Genomic DNA, 24,363 nt, shown 5'->3' with positions numbered 1-24,363 from the left:
TGCCATAAAAATATAGAGAGCTGTGTAGTGGGAAACCTTAGTCCACAATAAAATCGTGCTCCCTCACTAGCATCATGTTGCATGGCATCAGCCTTTGTTTGTGCATCAAATGGGTGCTTAAAACATGTACCATAACTCTCCTGGAAAACATGCAAGCCAAATTCATACTGTCTCACTTAACCCACCATCAGAAACAGATAAATCAATAAATAAATGTTTAATCTCTGAGGTAGACAAACCCTGGCATTCATGACCCAAATGCTAAAATGAAATATTTGGTTCATGCTTAATATCGATGTTACAAATTTATACTATAATAAAAATATACTATATATTTACCATACCTGTTCTTCCACTGATAAGTGAAGTGTGGCTGACAAATAAATAATATTTGTTCTTGCTTTAAATACTTATGCTGTTATTTAAGCTCCTTGGATGGGATCTACCATTTTCTGAGAATAAACTTGGACTTGAGCATTTACATTTTCTCAAAGCCAAATGCAACTGACTCTGAGTTCTCAGTAAGGCCTTGGGAAATCTATGATACTTCAGGGCTAATTTCTGTATCCATTTTTATCTTCATCTTATTCAGTCACATTTTCCGATCGCTCTGTAGCTGGGCAAACTATTTTCTTTGGCAGATTGTACCAGAGCAGAATATATCAGCAAAATACTAAGATGATTTGATGCTTGATAATAGAAGGTGACTTGCTTCTTATCAGAAAACACTAGTTAATTCCAACATTATGATGTATTACAATCTGTTTGGTGGTATTAGTGCAACACTAATGCAAAAGGGATCTCAGTTGATAATAATGCAATAGCTTCAGCAAGCAGACACTGAGGTTGTGACCCAGTTTTTGGGAGCTGCTGAAGCCTGTCATATAAAAATATATTGTGATATATGGTATATTTCTCTCTGTAAAATCTATTTTATTTGATTTTTCTCCTGCAATTTCCTGTCTTGGGAAATGTTGTACTCTTTCCTTGAAGTCCAATTTTTGATATTTCACCTTGTGTTTATGACTGTTTATCTTAAGTATGTGCTCTGTGACCTCTGTGTAGCAAAATTCTATGTGTGCTGATGAAGTCAGTTCAGATATTTCCCCAATAACCTCTCATGACTGTTTATATTGTATCTGGAAGGCTGTCAGGTGGCTATTCATGCAGCATAATTCCCTCCTTGCTTTATTTAAACACTGAATGTACAAGATAAATTTAGTAAGAAAGATCCCTCTGGTTAAAATACAGATACTCCTCTGTAGTGTTCCCAACTGAATCTATGTATCCCAAATTCCTGGTCCCCATCTTCTAGCCGAAGTGCTGATTAATGCTGCTCCCTCCAATGCCTGCCCTTGTCAATGGTTTGTGGGCTGCTTTGGCCTCGTTCTGTGACTAGTGGGGTGGAGGGATTCGCAAATCCGCACCTCCGGAAAGGGGAAACAGGGGACCTCAAATAATTAAAAACAGCGGCAACGATCTGAGGAGAAACAAATTAATTTACTAAATATGGTATCAGAATGCAAGATAACACACTATAATACAATATAATTAGAATTGAAGATAATAAATCAAATATAATGAGAAAGTATCTGAAAAAATGTAGGCCTTACACTAATGCTGAAGCAATACATGTGGTCGGGATGAGCAGCAGGGAAGGGAGCCGAAGGAAAAAGGGGAGGTCTTGTGACATTGCCAAGGGTTATATCTCCTCTCTGAACGCAAAGTGTTCTGGGGTATGTAGTTCTTCTCTTCTGAACAGGTGCCTGGACCTGGAGCATTAACTCTTTAAATCCCAGTGCACTACATGATGTTGTGATATGGAATGCTGATAACCAAAATCATAAAACTATGACAGTCCTGCAGCTGGAAGGAGGTCCAACTGCCAGGGTGGAGGATGCACTCTTGGTTACCACAGCTCTCCTGCTTGCAGTTTTTGCAAGCAAATATTTCTGATGACTCATATGGGCAAAAATATCTGTTGGGTAACTAGCTGAAACTCAGACAAGGCCTCATTGAATCTCTTTTGTTGCCACAGTTTCTAGGCTGTGACCTTTACAGGGACCTCAGTTTATATTGTTAAGGACATCCACACCTCACCTATTTTTCATCAGGAAGATGCTACGTTACTGTTATGTCTCTAGTTTCTGCAGGCTCAAGAATTGTTTTTCCTCTCAGCGTAGCAGCTGATCTGTGCTCCCTACTGAGATACCAAAAATGATTATTTTTCTTCTGTTCTGATTTTCTTCTTGAATGAGTAGAGACTTTCTTTTATACCCTCCTTGAGTTTTGGTGCCATCTCTCTGATCTCCTTTCTTAAAATCTTCAACCTCTCAAACACTTTTCCACTTATTTATTTGCCACCGACTCCTCCAATTTGCTTGTCGTGTTGACCACAGCAGATATTTTGCCTTGATCTATCAGTAAGTAAAAAGTGATCTTTGTGAAAATAACTGATTTTTAGAGCACCTCGACACAGCAAACCTTCTACTTATTTAACTTCCAGCCAGAATTAACTTTGAATTATAAAATCTAAGAAATAAAGCACACCCAAGTTACCCTGAATAATGAAAGTTATTTCTTGTTTGTGCCACAAGCTTCATATTTACCAAAATTTAATTTAATATAGCTTTTAATATTTTGACAGAAGCAATAAAATCTGAACTCCATTTTTACAATTATTCCTTCAAGAAAGATTCTTTTAAAAATAAGGCAGTATTTTTTGTTGCAATGCTATTTCATTTAATGCCTAAAATAAACATTCCCTTTGCTGAAAATCTATTATATCTTCCAGTATTGTACTTTCTGTTCTAGAGATAGCATGTCAGATCATGGTAATTAAAATACTCTTGTTTATCTGCAAAATAAAATGAGAAGCACAGTATACCATTTTTATTATGGCATTGCCTGATCTAATATGGAAAGTTTTGTTTTTCATAGCAAGTTACTCATAGGATATATGTGAATCACGATGTATTAACAAGGAAGAAATAAGGAGAATGTGAAACTGTTTTACTTTGAGACTGGCTTTCAATCTATCATTTAACTATCATCTATATTGTAACATGGTGCCTGACAGTGGTGTACATTAGTTTAAACTGGGAGTTCAGATTCAGAGGAAAGTGTATTTCTCTAGAGAGTTATTTAACAGTATTACATTGTAGTTTATCACAGAGTCCCTGTATGGCCCAGAGCAAGTCATTTAACTCTGTTTCTCAGCTCCTCATCTTCTCCTAAAGGATAACAGCTTCTCTGTAATTGCTAGGAATACTGAAAGAATAAGAAGTACTTACAGTAGTGAGTTGGTAAAGGTGCACTTTCTGGTCACCTTCTCTACAAGGCGTACAATTTAAGAAATGGAAAAGTAGACTGTGTAAAGGTATCCTTAAACTTCAGATGCGCATGTAGGCTCTTTGCTCACTATTTAACACGTGTGGGGTTGAGGCCTGGAGCAGAGAGAGCAGATGGCTAAAAACGATGCACGTAGAGAAGGATGTCAATCACTTATCTCTAATTATGTTTATTCTCAGTCTTTCCTTTTTTAGCAGACATAGGACACCACATGGAATTACTTTAATATTTCTCCCTCGTGGCTGTCACAGGTTCCCGGCTCCTTGAAAACTTGTTCTGACTTGCCTTAAATTACTGTGAAAAAAAAAAAAAAAAGAAAGAACTAAAAATAAAATATACAGTCTTCCAGAGAGAGAGTCTTTTCAGTTCAATGAAATCCAACTGAAAGTTCAGAGAGATTGAAGTGGATATGGTCCATACCCTTCACAGCTCAGTAAGAATCAGCACTTGTCAGCAATAGCTTATCTAGCTTATCTCACACTGTAGTAATGTGAGATCTGGGTGTTCAAATGTGTGGACAATATAGAAGAATTTAACATAAGATGTCATCCAACATAGGAAAACAATTGAGAAAGAAATAAAAAGAGAGCAAGCATAGCTGCAGGAATGCAATGTTCTAATGCCATGTATGATAGCACACCTTACACTGCCTTTTTACTTCCTTATACTGATCAAATGGGAGAGTGCAATTGCTAAAGCATTTAGTACATTGGTTACACATTTTACAGCTGTTGCCATTAGGGGACATGTATTGAAACTTTCTTTTATTAACTCTAATTAGGACATGCTAATTCTGTACATAAGACAGACGTTTGCTTTTTTTGTTTGTTTGTTTTGTTTTGTTTTGTTTTCTCTGGCCTTACTGTCATAAATACGCTTTGAGGAGCTCACTTTCAGGAGTACTCATCTTGGATGAGTACAATGCAGGCAGAGAGGCTGGCTGTGTGTGCAGGAGGAACCTGGCATAACAGAACTCTGTGCAGGGGAGCAAATGTCTTTCTAGCGATTTCTCCAATCTGAAAACGGAGTCCTACTGGTTGAAATTGAATTTGAGTCCATCAGGAACTGTGAGCAAGCAAAAGGAACAAGGATGCATTTGCGGCCAGCTGGTCCCTGTTGTGCCAGCCTCCCAAATGAAAACTTGCTGGAGGCCCATGGGTATGCAAGATCCCATGCTCCTCCTTAGTCATCGTTCAGGAGGTGATATCTTAATCTGAAACTTCAGGGTGTGAGGGAGCAGCAGTCATACTTTCAGTTCCTGGAAAGGGCGGAAGACCAGAGCCAGACTCTGGGTCCTTCCAGCCTCACTGACTGCTACAACTGCAGGTAACTCAAGGAGTGCTAAGAACACCAATAGACCACGTGGCTTTTTCAAATCATTCTGGTGTTCTCAATTGTTTTTATTTACACTGAAAGCAACAAAAATCTTCCTAGAACTTCACCTGCGTAGCAAATAAGGGATGTTACAAGTTGTTCTTGAGACTATCTACAGCAGCTATAGTCTGCCAGCTCAGCATTCAGAGTAATGAGCGTGCACCAACAAAAGCTTCAGTCATTGAAGTTTTTCTGTGCTCATGGAAAGAACTGAATTCCAGCCTCCACTGAAACTTGCACTACACTAGCTTGTTCAATTATCTTATGGCCATATCTTTAATTTTAGTTAAAGTTATCATACAGTGCAGACCTTGAGTGATCTATGTTGTAGTGCTTATACAGCATCCACTGAACACTTGGAAAGCATTTATTTAATATTAATCATGCCAGTCTCCCTGGGTAGAGAAATATGAGTCTTATCTATAAAAGATTTGTGCCATAGGTATTTCCCTTTAAAAGGAAAACTGTATTTGAAATGCTTATATGCCCAACTCAGTTACAAAAATAACCCATCCAACAGTTACAAAAATAACCCATCCAACAATATTTTTTTCTACAGTTGTCAATTAATAAAGCTTTTTTATATGGATAATATTTTATTGAACTTGATTTATGTGAAAAAGATTGTGAAGTACTTGAAATTATAAGGCAGAGCTCTTCATTTTGACAAGAGAATTTCATATGAATTTGCTCTGTGTAACACTATTTATCGCAAAAAATTAGAGACAAAGCATCTCAAAAGCCTTACAAACTCAGGTTGGGCTTAAGAGAATATCTTCAGTTCACTATGATCATTGTTGCTCTCAGATGAAAGCAAGTACTGAAGGAAACCAAAAAACAACTTTTAAAAATGACTTGCCTGTCATAGTGATAAAAAAGATTACAAGAAGGTTGTACCATGTGTGAAAAAAATAAACAATTTATCTTTTGCACAATGCCATCTCATCAAATGAATAAAGTAATTTGATTTAGAAAAGTGTTCTGATTGATTTGCAGTTACCAATCTTATGTGATCATATGCAATGCATTGGGAAGCAGTTGATTAATGCTACCATTAAGATAACTTAATCTTAATGTTTAATGTTAATGTTTAATCTCCAGAGATATTGTTAGAATAGGAATTTTAGATCCTGATACCTCAGTGTCTGATATATATAAGAAACACATTCATTCAGAGACATCTTATCTCTCACCAGGTTTTTTAAAAACAGATTACACAGCAAAAGAATTTGCTTGGGGCTGCATCCTTCTTTCCTATAACACAATAAAAATAAGGGGAAATCCTTCTTGATGCCAAGTTTTATGCCACTGAATGACAAGTGTCTTTGATGGTCTTTCAGCAAAATTTGGCAGGGAGAGGCCATCCCTAGCAGCTAGATGGCATTCTGCCCTTTCTGGAAATTAATGACAATGAAGTGTTTAGCTAGAATTCAAGCAGTGACATTAATGAGCACTATGTGAAAGCTGCAGGTTAACAATTGTGCCTATCAGTTTCTAAGCACTCAGTACCAGGCTACATAAATGGATGTCATGTTCACACGTTTAAAACTGGACTCAGTTTTAAATCTTTCTTGGGTTTCTCCATTTTGTCCAGACCAGTATTGGGGAATACAGTTCAATTTAAAAAATCTTGCTTGACAGATTTTTTAAGACTGATTCGTAGAGGTAAACCTTTTCTTTGTGTGAAGGGAGGTTGTTACACAGTTTGATGTGACTGTTCATTAAAATCTAGATAATGGCCTTAACCTGTGAAGGCCAGAGTCTAGATCATAATGGATAAATATCTTGATTTTACAGTGCAACAACCTCCTTTCATGGAAAGAAGAGGTTTTGATCCACGAAATTGTCTTAGGTAAAGCTGCAAATAGATAGAAATGCTGTAAGAGACTTCTGAGGAACTGTGCTTAACTGTTGCCACAGTTCCTCTTATGTGCTAAAAACAATACTCAAACTGAATTTTGCTAACCGTTTAAATCTTGCCACACCTAACCCTTTGTCAGTTATTGTAGAGAGGCACTTGCCCTCTACCATAAGCCGTGGCTCCTTTTATACAACTGATTCTCAGGGTACAAACCTTTAGATTTTCCAAAAGGAACTTTTGTAACAGTTGCAGTAGCCTGAGAAAGCTGGAAGAATAGATAATTTGGAAAGAGGTAAACAAGAGGTTGTGGAATATATTCATAAAATGAGGTCTTGGGTATGCTTCCCATCTCTGACATAAATTATGAGCCCCAGAAAGTTTCATTCCAGCATGTCTAGCCTCACAGTGATGTGGGAGAAAGTATGGAATCAATAGCTAAAAATGGACCACCAATGATGCCATGCCTAATTTAAAAATAACAAAAAATAATAATAATTTTTTTAATATATTATTATTATTATTAATAATAATAATAATAAAAAGACTGTGGATTTCACCAGAGAGTGTATCAGCAAGATTGGAGGAGGCACACAAATTATCAGGAGAATGAGGGATGAGCTCAAGACTGGTGAAGGCATACAGACTGGGAGTGAAGAATATCACCCATCTTTCTGTTAATACTGTGCCAATGGGTAGCAAACAATCATAAATGCAGGGAATCAAGAAGAGGATAACACTCCCTAGAGGTAAGGACACTTGGTTAGGTGGTGTTGACAGCCTTTCTACAAAACTTCAAGACTGATTAAATACTTTTAATCACATGAAGTACACAGATCACCTTTAGAGCAGAAAGAGACATACCTTAGGGCTACGAAGTCACTTTACCTTACTTGTTCCCTGATCTGATGAATCTAGGATCCTCTCCTACAGAGTGGCAAAGCTTGTATAGGAAAGGCTGAAGTTATGTGAATCTCCTTTCCCACCCTCTTTTCACACCCAGACAGCTGCTTTGTTTATATTTCACATCTTATCTAGGAAAGAGTCCAGGAAGGAAGACTCAGAGGAATGATCTCTTTTACTTGATGTCAGAATTTGCAGGAAATCTGTGCTTGTGCAGGAAAAATCTCATCTTTGCATTACCAAGTATGCTTTGAAAATAGGGTCAGAGTCCACAGATACTGAGGGAAAATGTATTTCCATAAGGATTCAGAAATCATTATAGGTAGAAATATGGTTCCAGGTCTCATGTTTATCTTACTTAATTTTGTATGCTCACAGTGAATATAGCTAGAGCTGAGCTAGCTTCCATTTCTACCTAGGAAAGAGGAATGCAAGGTATGTCTACTGTAACTTATATGACTATGCTCAGATGAGATCAATTATGCCTGAGAATAATTCTTTATTGCTTTTCCATTTATTAAAAAAAAAAAAAAAAAGAGGAAGAAGAAGAAGAAGAAGAAGCATGAAATAACCAGCAAAACCTGCATAAACTTCGATACATTTCTGTTTAGGCAGCTGAATCTCACTTCAATCTCCTAGACTCTTTAAAATCTTATTATAAAGTAAGAATGATTTCAAGGTTGTTCAGAGGAAGTTTTTCACGATCAGAATTTGGCAACTAAATGCCAAAAGCTTCTTTTATCCCTTGCTTACTTGTTCGTAGGTTTACTTCTACTTGATTGTTCATTCCATTTTTCATCAGATTTTCAGTTCTTTTTAGTCTCCACCATGCTATGCAAATCAGTGAAGAAAGATCCTAATGAAATTATTTAAAAGAAGTGTCATCATTATACAGGTCAAGCAATTTGTTTTTAAGGTCATATTAATCATTTTGTGTGCCAGCATTTTAATTATTGTACAAGGATGAGATATTTTTAATTACAATAGAGTTTTGCCAACAGTAAATTAAGATCTTTTCCAATTTATATTTTCTTACATTTTCTGTTAACATCAATTATAATTTTGTTGAATGGGCTGGACTTGAAGAATACTGCCGAAGTTCTGGAAAAAGTCATGACATTTAATATGCAGCAGTCAATCTCTAATATAGTGTGTGCATATCTGTGGTGTTAAAAGAGCTCACACTTTTACCTTCTGTCTTCCATCTTCTAGTATCTTCAGAAATACTTACTTGCCAAGCAAATAAATAAAGTGCTTGAATTATGCATGTAAAATTATTTTAGGTCTCCATCTGCTAAGTATTTTTTCCAACTTTTTTCTAAAGTTACAAATGTTTAGCCTGAATTATATTGGATATAAAACTAGTTACAATGCCTTAATGGATAAAATTTCTTAATAATCTGTATTATCACAAGACTGAGTACATATCCAGTATGATTATGACAGAAAGTTTCTAGTTGAGCAAGATATTTGAAGATATGCTTCCAGTTTTACTCTTTACCATTCCACTGTACTCAGAAGCTTTGCTGAGTGAGATTCTTCACCAAGAGAAGATGCACACACTGATTTGTGCGTAACTTTTCATTCCTGACTGTCTTGATATCTTTAATTTACTTCAAAATTCACAAGCTGTATATGGTTTAAGTGGTAGGTGTTTCCAGCCTTTCCCTTTCCATAGTTTCAGGTTTTGTCTGCATGGTATTTAAATCTAGCGTCCAGTCTTTCTCTTTGTTGGAAATATAATAAAAGCTAATATTTTCTACTGAGTTCAACAGCCAATTCCTTCTGTTACTAGGATACTATTTACCATAACGATCATGGTGTAGAATGTACTGGCTAAAAATAAAAAATAACAGAAAAATGAAAGGTTTTCATAAAGGATAAATCCAATGGCACTGAAGGTCAAATACTATCCAGCTATAAAATAAACTTTTTTGCATGGGTCACAAGAAGTACCACTGAAGCTGTTAAATTCCACTGTTAAAAATTGAGGAAAACAAATATTTAAATGAGAGCTGAAAAGCATTTTTCATGCAGAGTTTGAAACTAGTTTGAAAGAGCATTAGCTACTTTCACATTGGCTTATGGCTCCATAGAAATAAAATACCGCTGGCAGGACAGGAAATAAGCTAAATGATAGAGAAACTGATGCAGAAATCAGATACATAAATTAGATAAGTAACCAGAAAGAGGCAAAAAAAACATATGCCAGCTCTTCCAACCTTCGTAAGCAGAAGAGTGAGAAAAACATGAAATTAAAAATTCTAAAGCAGAATAAGAAAGTGTTTACAATTATAGCTGTGTGTTGTGAGGTAGAGAAAAATATTTCGCTTTGAAATAAATAGAGAAAGATAGCTGCCTGTAGTCTTAAACTTGGATAGGAAATGATCTGTAAAATTTAGAGATCTGTGAGATATCTATAAACGACTACTTCTCATGTATATCTTTAGTTCAGATTTTTTTTTTTTTTTTTTTTTTTTTTTCTGGTTGCTAGTGGAAGGTCATTCTTGTGTTAATTCTAAGCAACAAGGTTAAACAAATAGATTCCCCCACACTCAGATGTGCTGAAACAGAAGATCTCAGGGGTAGTTTCAGAAAAATTCACAATCAGTCTTGAAGTCCCACTGGATTCTGGGACAAAGGACAACTTCCATGGTCATCAAGAACTTCTGTGATAAGTCTTCGACTTAAATAAAATGAAAGAAATGTTTAAATTTGATTTCATCAAATTATGGTGGTCAGAATTATAATAGGCTAATAGTATTATAATAGACAAAATACATTTGGGGGCAGATACATCTTAATTTAATAGAGTTGATGATTGAGATGAAGAAAGTACTCATTACTTCACCTACATGAACAATATTTTATGTTTGGATCAGTGGCTATTTGAATTTTCTTCTATATTTATCTGAATGGAAGACATTAACAGTAACAGATTCAGATTTTATGAACTCACTGCTCTGATCTAGGACTGAAAATACAATATATGCATCTTTTTGTAATTTTGTTTAAAAAAACATCTGTGCTTAGGGACACGGACTTTTGTCTTCATATGAGTATCTAAGTCACTAAGTCCATTTTCTGATTTATCCCCCCCTCTTTAACCTTGCTCTTTGTTTACTTTCATTCCAATGCAACATCATGACCCTAAGCACCTTTGAAAAATGTAATTTTGTAAAATTCTGAAGACTACTAAAAAGGAACTTCTGAAGAGAATAGCAAATAATTTTGCTTAGCAACATAAATTAACCATTGTTTGCTTCTGTGCTATAAAAGTTGAATAGTAAAACAGTAGTCAGGTTAGCTCACTAAAAAAATCTAATTCTGTTATTCCTCAATTATGCTGATATCTAAGTACAGCTCTAACCAAAAATGAGGTATATTAACGAAGTATCTGACATACACAACACATACACAACATTTTTTCTCAGGAATGCTATAAGCATACACTGAACTCTATTTTTATGAATTATTGTCACTGTAGCTACTATAGAGCACGGACAAGTGATGAGACACAATATATCCAAGAAGTAATAGATCCAAAGGAAGATGCACATTTTCTTTGACAGAAACAAAAGATAACTGTCTCACTTAATGTTTGTTCCAGTATCTAACAGTTCTTAATAAAAGGATGGACATATATAGATAAAAAAGGGATATTCCATAAGGCAATAACAAATGTAGGTATTTCTAAACCTTCATTGTGGTAATCTTTTTTGGAATGTAAAATAGTGGAAAAAGTTCAGAGTTTAAGCAGCATACTCTCCATTCTTATGCATTATTAACTGTTTTTAAAAAAGTAGCATGTACATGTCAACATCTATTAGAACAATTGAAGCATGTTAATCTGTTTAAGGACTGTCATATCATGAAGCCTACCCAAAGCAACTGATTGTTTAGAAGAGATAATTCACAATTTTTAGTGGGCTGTTTACAAGTTCCACTAATCATCTTAGATGAGAATCATGCCTGATGATTACATCCCCCAACAGTGGTTATTTTGTCCATGTTTCAATATTCATTTGCTTTTTATTATTCCTAATAGAAATTAATTGGAATAAATGTGTGTCAAACAGTTTAGAAGTCAATAACCTGATTTTTGCCAAACAATTAATTTCAGTTTCACAGGAATGTCTCTCCATATTTTTCACCTGGTTTTGCCCCGTGGTCTCATTTTGCAATGTATGAAAGTCATTACCTGCCTATAAACCCTGGTTGTAAAAGGCTAGAGTACAGCAAAAATAATTTATTCGAATTTTAGGAAAAAAAAAAAGTCATAAACATGATAGTTGTTAAGATGTAAATGATTTATAACTCACCAATTAACAGCTACATTCCACTGAATATGTTGAGCACATTGTGTGTGGTATGAAGATACGGTGATTCGAAAAGTAGTTACAATGCTTACAGAAAATACATTTTCAGTTAACCACATGGCCCATAGGACTTAGTCTAGTATTAGATATAGGACTCCTAAGTCCTTATCAGCAGGGCTGCTAGCAAGGATTACTTCTCCCAGGCTGTATACATATTTGGGATTACCCCAATCTAAATGCAACACCTTGCACTTTGCTTTGTTGAACCTCATTAGGTTCACAAGAGCCCACCTTTCTAGTTTATTTAGGTCCCTCTGGGTGGCATCACTTCCTCCTGCTGTACTAGCTGTATTGCTCAGCTTGGTGTAATGAGCAAACTTGCTGTGCATGCACTCAATCCTATCATCTAAGTCACTGATAAAGATGGTAAAGAGTATCAGTCCCAAAATGGACTCCAGAGGGACACCACTTGTTACCTGTACGTAGAGCCACTGACCCCAACACTCTGGCTGCAACTTTCCAGCTAATTCCTCATCCACCAAATAGTCCACCCTTCAAATCCGTGTATCTCCAATTGAGAGATAAGGACGTGGTGAGGGACTATATAAAAGGCCTTCTAGAAGTTCAGGTAGATGACATCACTTACATTCCCTTTGTCCACTGATGCCATCTTTCCATACAGAAGACCATCAGATTGGTCAGGCATGACCTTTCCTTGGTGAAGCCATGCTGTCTCAGATCACTCACTTGTCCGTCATGTGTCTTAACATGTCTTCCAGGAGGTTCTGTTCCATGATCTTCCCAGGCATTGAGGTGAGAATCACTGACGTATAGTTCCCCAGGTCCTCCTTCCTCCATTTCTGATAAGTGTGAGTGATGTTTTCCTTTTTCCAGTCCCCAGGAACTTTGCTCGATAGTCATGACTTTTCAAATATGATGCATCTTGGCCACCACATCAGAAAGCTCCCTTAGACCCTGGGATGAGTATCACCTGGCCTTGTGAACTTGTACACATTCTGCCTTGTGAGGCAGTCTCAGACTTGTTCTGCCCTTACAGTGAAGGGGAGTTTGCTTCCCCCGTTCCCATCTGAGGTTCAGATCCAGGGATGCAAGGTTCATGGATGTGAGAATCCTGGCTGCCAGTGAAGTCTGAGGCAAAGAACTCATTGAGTACCTCAGACTTCTGCTGCAGCCAGTTATCCTTTCCCATTTAGCAGAGGAGTTACATTCTCTGGCCTGTCTCTTCTGATTTTTGTACCTATGGGAAACCCATCTTGTTTTTTTTAACATCCCTCACCAAGCACACAAGTTCTGTGCCTTAGCATTTCTAATCCCATCTCTGCAAGTCCAGACATTGCTGCGTTCTTCCCAGGTGATACACCCTTGCTTCCACTGTCTGTCCTTGCCCTTCTTTTCCTTCATTTTGACCAAAAGGCCTTGCCAAACCATGCCTGTTTCCTGCCTTCCCTGCCTGCTTTCTTAATCTGAGAGATGGAGAGCTCTTGCACTCTCAGAAAAGCATCCTCGAAGGGAGCCAGCTTTGTTCCACTCCTTTGTCTCTAAGGACATCTTCACAGAAGATTTCATTCAACAATTCCTTAAACAACGTAAGGTTTGCCCTTACTGCATTTATAATGATATGAGTAACACCAGTGGTGAAGCATGCACAGACTATTGCAAAGGAATGTGCTGGACAGGGATTATAGTTCTGCTCATCCATTTCCTTCTTCCAGCAGTCATCTCACTAAAAGTTACTGCAGCAGCTGGCAGAAACATTTAGTCACATGATGGTGTTCTCAAAATATTTAGCTGGGTCTGCAAACCTGATCATTCAAATGCAGTAATTATTTGAATATGATAAATGTAGATGTACTTTTTTTTTTTTTTTTTTTTTTTTCCCCCAAAGAATCTTAACATTTTTCTAAGGACTAATACAGAACCAGTTTCCAGTTTGCATCTCCCATATTCAGACTCTTGTCCAGCCATGAACAATGCAGATAATTGATGCATCTTGAGGTGAAGAGCTTTTCTGTCATTGTCACTTTGATTGAACAAACAAGATTCCTAAGTGCAGTATAAGAAAGGACTCTCAGCTTTCAAAGAAAAGTGCAAAGAGGATGTGAGAATGGTGTGACAGAAAAGTTTTTTTCCTTTAAAAAAAAAAATCAGTGCATTTTTTTTCCTTTTATACTATAGCAATTTTCTTCATTTTCATCATCAACAAGAAGCAGCTTTTTCTAAGGAAGAGATGAAAACCATTACCAACTTTAAGAATTGATTAACAGGAGATATTCAGGTGGAAAGTTAGGGAAGGATATGAATGACTTTCAGGAGGAAAATTTGATCACTGCTTCAGAAGATACACCTGTGCAATTAAATGAACCAGTAGCTAATCCCTCCTAGCTGGTAGATGTCCCTTACAAAACACCCTGAAAGTAGCATTTCTTTCCTTTCCTGTATGCTGTGATTAGATCAAACATTGCTGAAGTCACAGGTATATAGCAATATTGATTAATTTGAAATTTGTTGTTATACTGATATCACTTAAAAATATGCCTCAGATCTGAGAATAGGAAGGTAGGAAAGGAAATGTGGAAGATACAAAGGATTTGTGCAGGAATAGATCTGGATAGATACTGTCAAAGAGGCAGCAAACAAGTTGAGTGAGAAGAGCTGCTAACAAAAATGTTGAAGATGAGAGGGAAGAAAGACCTGAATATATAATGAAAACATCAGAATAAAACAGAAAATACAGCAGAGAAACAAAATCATCACAGGCATATTTTTTCCAATAGAATAGAAGGCAGTCATATTTCAGTCCTAAAAAAAGTGGAATTAATATTTCTATGAGTCCTTTGAATTCAACTTATTTATAAATAAACTTGGACTACGTGGTTTGCCTAGTTGCATTAGCTTTTCATCATTCAAGCCTATATATAATGAAAATACTCAAGTTCATAATGAATGCATTCAAGGAGAGCCAGCCACCAAGTTGCAACACTAAGAAATTTGGAGAAAATACTTCAGAGCTTTCCATACAGTTGAGTTTGTCTAATGAAAAAATAATTTGAGAAACTATTCTCATGAATTTAAGCTAACCTACTGTTAGGAGTCCTTTAAAAACAGGTTACAGAAACCACTGTGCATTGCTGCCTGTTCAACCACATTGTTCTCATCTTTTCCTCTGTGTCCTTGTATCAGCAAGATTAAATAACGCTGACAGTTAAAAAGCCTTGGTTTAACTTGCATAGATATATCTGGAGATCCGTGCCAGATTTGAGTTCATTTAAGATGCTGCTTGACAACCTGATCCTTTGAACTCAATCTGTACTTGGTCTTGCACCTCTATGTTGCCATGGCTCCCAGATAAAATAATGTAGCTATTTTACCCTAAAGACACACTAACAGCTACATATTCCAAAGAGGTCTCCTCTTAAATGTACCTTCTGGTATACTAATGCACTTACTCCTTTCATGCACAAGCATGTACATCATTAAGTTTCCTTTATAAGCCTTCAGAATATCCTTTCGGAAAAAAAAAAAAAAAAAAAAAAAGGAAAAAATATAACTTGAATCTTTAAAACTCCATTAAAATTATTGTTATGATCTCTACCCTATTAACCTTTATGATCTCATTTTCCACTGTTGCTGTTAAATTGCTTCCTTTAAGTTGCCAGAACAGGTAACATTGGCAATATGTTCTTTGTTTTACCTGCAGTATCCATGGGTAAAAGTGATTCTAACAAGTCTTCCACAGTAATTATGATCACCTAAGAAAATACTACACTCATCCTTCTGTAAGACGCAGGGGTGGTAAAGTGCATATAACTGTCATACAGAATGAAACGCTCTTTGGAATATCATAAAAACGATGACAAAAATAAATATACGTATCATATACTAGGAATCTAGGAGCATAAATGGATTTTTATTGTAAGCAGTTTTTCTTCAAAGGAAAAGAATTTAAAACGTATCAGAAAATGATTTCTTTATGAAAGATTTGAGATACAGGAGGTATTTGAAAGCTTTGCAATGTCATGTGGTTAGGAGAAAGTCATGATTACTACTTATAGAGTAAGCATTTAAAATTATTTTGAAAATGTTTACCACACTAGTTTAAATTCAAACTGTGATATGTGGCCATGGTAGCAAGCATTTCTCAGCAAGCATCAAGTTTTCAAAGAACTATCTATAGTGAAGCAAAGTGTTCATACGAATGTGGGCAGTTTATGACTAAGGCACAAGGGAGTCAAGCTGACTTGGTGAATTTTGTTTTCACTATGAAACCTTTTGTTGTATAATTACAGGGGAGAAAAAAATTCAATCAGTCTTGTTGGATTTGTTCTTAATTTCAAATTAAACTTGTTGTTTGTTTCTTTTTTTTCTTGGACTATTCTTCTACCTTTTTCTTTCTTTTCTCCTCTTACCCCTTTTTATTTTTTTTATTTTTTTTATTTTTTTTTTAAGAGAGAGAGAGAGAGAGATAGAGAAGGAGTGAGAAAAAATTATTTCCCTTTTTGACATAAATATGAGTATGTTCTAATGAAAGTATTTTTTTCCCCACTTCTTCCACTAATAAAAATGCAAAAACAATTTTTCTACTGTTGCCTTTCCTCTGTTTTTTGAGAGAAGCTGTTATGTTTTATGTCCTGAAGGCATTAATGTAAGTAAAGAGGAAAGAGTTATGTCAGGTGCCTACAATCAGGAGTATAAATCGATATATCAGTTCATAAGTAAAAGGAGATCATTTTTCAGATACTAAAGTACTCCCAGCTATCGGTGACTTAACTCTGAGAGCTAGATACCATATGTTTTGCTATCAGATAATACATTTTGTTGTAATGCAATATTGCTTAAAAAGACATTTCTTATACAGTTTAGGTTTTTATTCTCCAAGAAATACAAAGCTTTATCTCTGTTCTAGTATAACAGGCATTTTGGTTGTTTTTATTAGTGCTCATGAGTGCTACCTGCCCTCTACACCTTCCTTTTAGAATCATACTGTGAATCCTACGCTCCTTTAAGGTCTTTCAAGAGTACATTAATTTAGTGTTCAAGATGCATTATCGTTTCTTTTAAAGTTTCAGTAAGGCACTCTATCTCTGTAACACAGTTAGGTCCAATTCAGTTCAGTGTTAGATAACAGATTCTTGAAAAAGATTACAGAAACAGAGCAAAACCATAGAGCTAAGAAATTAATCTCTATCATATGAAATATTTTTACCACATATGTATCTTTGAATTTATAGATGGGGTCAGTGGCCTCTCACATAAAAGATACAAGATAGCAAACAGCTGTATACTTCTTCCTGGAGGATTCATCAGATACAGTACTGATTACTGATGACAAGAAAGAAGGGAATGTGGGGTGAGGTTTTTTTTCCTCTGTAGGAAGCCATAATCTTTTGTTTAGAAAACTGAAACAGATCAATTTCCTAATTGAACTATAACTATTCTGCATTATTATGATATATAATAAACTTCTAAAATCCAATTTTTATCAGTCTGTGTGATTTCTTAGCATGCATTTCCTTCTCATTTTCATTTTTTGGCTGTTAACATTACTTAAAACAGTTTATTATATGTAATCTACTGCTCACGTCAATACTGATATATTTAGCATTAGTCTTCCACATTGTGTTGCAAGAACTCATTTGCCATCAGTCAAGACATCATGACATATCATTTATACTTTTCCAGTAATTCAGATGTGATGAACAGATTATTTTTCTTATAAAGCTGCAGTAGATACTCTGGAACTGTCACCCCCAGTGCAAGGGTTTCCCAAAATGAGAGATCCTTTTTCAACCCATAAATATATATTTAAAACAACAACCAAAACCAAAAACAAAAAAACACCACCAACAATAAATATCTCTAGGTTTAGCACTTTCACATGAGATGTTTTGCTGTCCTCCTGCCATCCCAATACCAGAACTTGCAGCTCCAGGGATTTCCAACTCGACTTCCTTCCCAAATTTTTGTCTTTATATGTATCCTCCCTCATCAGTTCCAAGTGAGACCATGCGTGAAAGTCCCATTTGAAGAAGAAAAGAGGAATGGGGCTTTAAAAATGCTGGCATTTTTTATGTTTTGTCTATCAAATGCTTTTAAAAAGTATCAGTTTATGCTTCTCTCTTGCCTGTTTCTATCTGTGAACTTCTCATTGGAATAGATCTTTCATTGGTTATGTATTGCCTACAGACTTGAAGGAAACCAAAATTCTCCCTGGCTTGCCATAAAAGTTCTGGAGATTGGAGTTCTCTCAACACAAAGAACAAATCAACAGAATAAAGCCAAATGGCATTGTTTCTTGGAATCATATTCCAAGAGTTGGTGAATCTTGTCTTGTTATACCAAACAGACCTAGTATACCTTCTAGGCCATACTTGTGTTGTCTTACAGAATTTTGATCTTATGTTTAAAGTAAGACTGACCAAGTTACCCAAAGAATGAAAGAAATCAGAAAATAAGGGCACAGAAGGTAGGAAGTAAAATAGGCAGGAGAATTCTTCCAAAATCATGAGGACTTTAAAATGCCAGCTGTTTTTCATCAAAGCAACAGAATAAATTCGGATAGCAAGAGAGGCAATTCCAGGCTTGTTCCTACACTGGAGCCCCACATAAAAACTAGAAGCTGTACTCAACAGCTCTTTCTTCAGAAGGACACTGTAGAATGAGATTTCTGAGAAAAAGAATTTTAATTACTAATTATTTCTTAGTTCAGTGAGATACACGTTACCCATTTGCATGGGAGTGACTGCATTGTGAGGAAAGCACAGTCATAATTGCACTGGTGGTAATCTTAACTTGTGGGGAAAATGAAAATGAATTTTCTGATAAACGATACCAGAGAGAGAATAATAATTTTCTACATGTCTAGGGGGAGACCGCTACCTTTAAAAGCAAATTAAAATGTAAATTTTATCTCAATGGGAGCAATCTGAAAGAGCTGGAGCTGTTCAGCCTGGAGAAGAGAAGGCTCTGAGGTGACCTGATAGTGGCCTTTCAATATCTAAAGGGGAGCTACAGGAAAGACCAGGATAGACCCTTTAGCAGAGTCTGTGGTAATAGAGCAAGGGGAAATGGCTTCAAGCTCAAAAAGGGTGGATATAGTTGGATATAAAGAAAAAGTCTTTTACTGTGAGGATGATAAGGCACTGGAACAGTTTTCACATAGATATGATTGATGCCCTGTCGCTGGAGACTTTCAAGGCAAGGCTGGATAAGGCCCTGGGCAACCTGATCTAGCTGTGGATGTGGTCCCCATTCATTGCAGGGGAGCTGGACTAGGTGACCTTTAAAGGTCCCTTCCAACTCTAAGGATTCCGTGATTCTAGTGTACCTGCATAACAAACTAAGGACGAAAGGGGATTTGAAAATACAGAATACTAAGACATCTTGTTTCAAATAAACGGATGCATGAAACTTGAGCATTCCATTGCATGATTTGTCTTTGCAATTGCGCAAAGTAAATAAAAATAACTACTAGGGATTTGTGTGCCCAAGTTATGCTAGTTTGCATATAAAAACTGAGCAAGTTGAGAAGTGTTTAAAAATATATATTCTTGAATGGTAGTCTAGAAATGGGTGAGAGATTACAGATGGGTGTGTATGCTGAAACAAACTGTCTGGATATGCTAGTGCTTTCAATATTTTTGTCCTGAACATTAGGAGATGTCTGTGATAATTTTTAAAATGTTCATTAAATCTTTCATTTTTACTTAATCAATATTAATATTAGTCTGCATTATTATGCTATTTTGACCATGACAATGCAATAGTAAATACAATATAATCTTTACAAGACCAAAAAAATTGTGTTCCAGAATCTTCTAGCCTTTTGAAAACAGATATAGCCAAAGTTTTTTTCTTCGTAGCATTCAAAGAAAGTTAAAATGGAGTTGCTTTATTTGATGCAAATAATTAATACAAAACTGTATTTATCCTGGATCTATTTCATTAATTTAGAGTAATTTTTTATGTAACACATGGTTACCTTCAGAATAGGTAGTTAGAAGAGAATTCATTTCTATAATCTGTTTTTATTTTGGTAGCTTTATAGAATACAATCAGTTATACAGCTCAAGAAAGAATTGCTGTACCAAGGCAACCATATATCACTGGCTTTTCCTATTTGGCATTTCATTCTGTTTAAATACTCTGGAGTGATGAAGGCATTAAAAAGTTAGTTAATTTCAAATTAATCTTTATTTCATCAGTTACTGCCCATGGAACTTTAGCATCTGAATACCTATGTAGATTAGACACTCAACATATTTAATATCTGTGCTCAGCCACACAGCTTAGCACCTGTAAAATGATCATGGAATAAACTTGATCAACTAACTGCAAAGGAGTAATAATTTTCCTCTGGAAGCTGCCTAACTTAATTAAGCAGAAAACTTCATTAGGTTATAAAGAAACTTTTTTTTCATTGTATATGATTCAGTGATACTACCTGCAGATATGCATAAATTCTTACACATATATGCTCACAATTATTATTCTTAGATATATATCTTGTGCGGCCTGTCATGTTTGGCATATCACTATAATTGATGCAATTGTCTTAACTGGATACTTTACAAATGTTGTCATGGCAAGTACAAATGTAAACCAATTCTCATTTTACAGTTTCATGATTCATGTTATCCATTCTCACTAATTTTTCTCAGTATAATATTCATTTAGCGTATATATTCATTCATCCTAAAGTTCAGTTTGCTTTAATAGCTATCAGCTGAAATGATGCATCTCCTTTACTCTGGGACCTTTGGCTCCTGGGTTAGAACAAACAATTCAAGCTGATTGTAGTTCCAGTATTCTTTGGGAAAATAGTGAATCTGCAGTCAAGTACGTCTGAACTGCATATAAATTCTTTCTCTTCTCTGAGATACCAATACTTCAAAATTTTCTTTACCACTAAATAAAATCTCTATTTTTTTTGTTTTGTTTTGTTTTGTTTCTTACACATGTAACTATAATAGTTCAATTCTTGATAGGAAATAACTGCAGTTCATTTTTCTCTGTTTTGCCATGGCCTGATCTCTATAACTGTTTCTACCTACATTTATCATAATAGTTCTTTTGCATATGTTGCAATATATGTAACAAACTGATGTATAAAACTTTCACACTTCAAGTTCCATACATGGTCAATTTATACCTATTCATGAGCATTTCTTATCCCAGGATTCATTTATATATTTCACTTTACGATTTCAAGATGTTTATTCCAAATTTTCCCTTCAGATTTCTCTTTTACTTTTCATTGGTCATGAACTTGGAAGAACTACAGCACACAGTGAATAACAACAGCTGTAATGGCAACAGCAACAGTGATGTGATTTTACCAGCCATGCCTATAATAATATATAAGATTGACACAGATGTGCTACTTACAAAGTGCCAGCTGTTGGCACTTATTTTCCTATTGACTATAAGCAAATAACAACAAAAATCCTACAACAACAAATTATTTCTCTGACACAACACTTACTTCACAGACATTTCAACAAACATAAGGAGATATTTTGTTACTGAATATATTTTACCCTTGGATTCTTTCAATTTGTATTCATTTTAAAATTTACTCTGTTAATTAGAAAAGGTTATAAGATTAATAAGCAGTCATTGTTAATGTATGCAATGGATGGTAAGCTTCAGTTGATGATGTTCTTTTTTTTCCAAAGAGGCATTAGAGATTAGTTCATACAAATCATAGTGAGCAATATATCCTATCTTTCAAAACTGTTCTTTATCTCTATGTTGTCTTATAATCTCTGAATCATTTCTAAAATCCCTGACAGAAAAAGCCAACAAAATTCTAGCAAAACCTACCCTACCAACCTAAAATGATATAATGCAATTTCAAACAGTCATATAGAAGAATTGATATTCAAGAAATCCATTGTAGCTGTAAGAAGAGAGAGCTTTGAAACACAGAATACTTCAGCATTTGGAAAAGTGCTTTGTTAAGAAAATGTACATGACATCTGCAGGCAGTCTATTTTTCTGTTCTCTAGGATGTTAGGCTGAACCTTGACATGTGCTCCAAACCCAGCCTGCAGCATTTCTGAGATTCATCATTGTGATCTGGAAGGGCAAGGTCCACTCTGCAGCTGTGCAAGATCACTGTGCTCAAATTCTGACTGATGGGAAAGGCAGTCAGACTGTGCTCTCTTCTTTGTTCTCACCCAGAGCAGAGGTTTGCTGCACTGAGGTGTCATGATGGCCTCTAGATCTGTGGCTAGTGAAGAACTTCCTGATTTGGACGGATTTCCTGACTAGATCACTCAGATATACTAAGAGGTTACTAAAATCAAGCACTTCTTTATGAGGGAAGGTGAAGCATCCATTACAATCTATATCCTGAATTATTTTTATACTGAAAATAGTCGTATTGTCACTAGTCATATTGAACTAATCATCTTCCCTCTGCACTGAACTTCTTTCTGACCTTTCTCCTACAAAAACTTGGAGGAAAATACTCCAAGGATAGGTTAAGTACCCATAGGCTATTAACATGCAGTCAGCATCCAAGGGCACTGTTATGTACGCAGCTGCTCTCCCAATACCTTACTCATCATCTCACATCCCTTTAGCAATGGTCAGAAGGGACAGGTCAGAATTAGGTATGCCTGGAATTTTCTCACATCTAATTCATTGTTCAGTCACATTAGGTCATCCACAGATATTCTTAGGCTACCAATCTTGGAAATCAATTAGAACTTTTCCAGATCTTTATAAACAGCGTTAGGGTAGTTCCCTGGATCTTCCTTTCTACCCTTCTTTAAAATGTGTGTGGTGTTTCCTTTTTTCCCATCACCAGGGACTTTGCCTGACAGATGTGACTTTTTCAAATATGATGGAGAGTGGCTTGGCACCACATCAGCCATTTCCTTCAGCAAACTGCTCATCATCAGGCCCCATAGACTTGCATGCATTTATTATCATCAGGTGATCTTGAACTTGCTCTTTGTTTATAGTGGAAGACATTTTACTCCCCCAGCTCCCACCTAGAGGTTCAGGGATGTAAGAGGTGATGGAAGGCTGACTGCCAGTGAAGACTGAGGCAAAGAGCTTGCTGAGTACCTCAGTCTTCTCCATGTCTGTTGAAACCATTTCTTCATTCTCTTTTATCAGAGGGGGCATGCTCTCCTTGGCCTCTCTCTTCTGACCAATGTACCTCCAGAATCTCTACTTGTTATGTTTCACATTACTCACCAAGTTCAGTTCCATCTGTGCCTTAGCTTTCCTGATCCCACTTCTGCACATCCAGACAGCATCCTTGTATTCTTCCCAGGACACACATACCTGATTCCACTGCCTGGGAATTTCCCTCAGCAGGTCCTTTTTCAGCCATGCCTATTTTCTGCCTCCTCTGCTTGATTTCTTATGCAGGGGGATGGAGAGTTCTTTTGCTCTGAGACAGGCATCTTTAAATAGTTGCCAACTCTGTTCAATACTTTGTCACTAAGGACAGTATCCCAGGGGATCTCATTAAATAAGTCCTTAAACAGACAAAAATTCATTCTTCTGAAATTTACATCACTGACTTTAGTGTTTGACAGGCCCATATTTCTCAAGATCATGACTTCAATTGAGGCATGGTTTCTACAGCTCAGACCACCTCGAATGTTAACCTCTTCAATGATTTCCTCTTTGTTGGTGAGCACTAGATCCAGTAAAGCTTCATCTCTTGTTGGTTTGTCCAATACCTGGACCAGGAAATTATCCACAATGGAAGCCAGGAGTCTCCTGAACTATTTCCAGCTCACCGTGAAGCTTTCCCAGCAGGCAAGTGATTGAATTCACCCACCAGGATGGAAGGGTGCTTGAGCAACACTTCTTGTATCTGAAGAAAGAAGGCCTTGTTAACAGGCTTCCCTTGATCCACCTGTGGTATTAGACCCCAACCACCAGATATCCTTTATTGGTCTACTCCCTAAATTTAATGCACAATATCTCAACCAGTGATGGCTGTTTCTCAGAGGCAGCTCTTTGCAACCTATCCACCTCTTATCATAGAGGGCTAACTTTCCCACTCTTCCTGCCCTGCCTGTGTCTTCTGAAATGCTTTCAGTCCTCAACTGGTGTATTCCAGCTGTGTGATTTATCCCACCATGTTTCTGTACCTAGCAATTAGGTCATAGCTTTCTAACTGTACTGCAGTTTGCAGCTCCTCCAGCTTAGTTCCATGCTGTATGCACTGGTGTAGAAGCACTTCAGCTGGGCTATCAGATTCTCAAAGAAGCCCTTCCAAATTCCTCTGGGACGAATCTGAGGTTTTCCCTTGCTGTTTCCTAAAGTGACAGTGCTCCCTGTCTCCTCTGTTACTCAATAGTACACCCCCTTCTGCTATCAAATTCAGATTAAAGCTCTGATGATGAGCCCAGAGAGTTTGGTGCTCCATATATTCTTGCTCCTCCTGGTCAGTTGCATGTTGATGTCAACATGCTTCATTTCTCAAAGATGAGAGTCCAAGATTATGATATCCAAAACCCTGAGCATGACAGCATCCAAGCAACCCTTCATTCAGCTGGTCCATTCTCC

Source organism: Centrocercus urophasianus, unplaced genomic scaffold, assembly GCF_019232065.1.
Source record: "Centrocercus urophasianus isolate 14NV4802_14NV808 unplaced genomic scaffold, USGS_Curo_1.0 seq_12, whole genome shotgun sequence".
Lineage (NCBI taxonomy): Eukaryota > Metazoa > Chordata > Aves > Galliformes > Phasianidae > Centrocercus > Centrocercus urophasianus.
Note: the sequence above shows the minus strand (reverse complement) of the source record.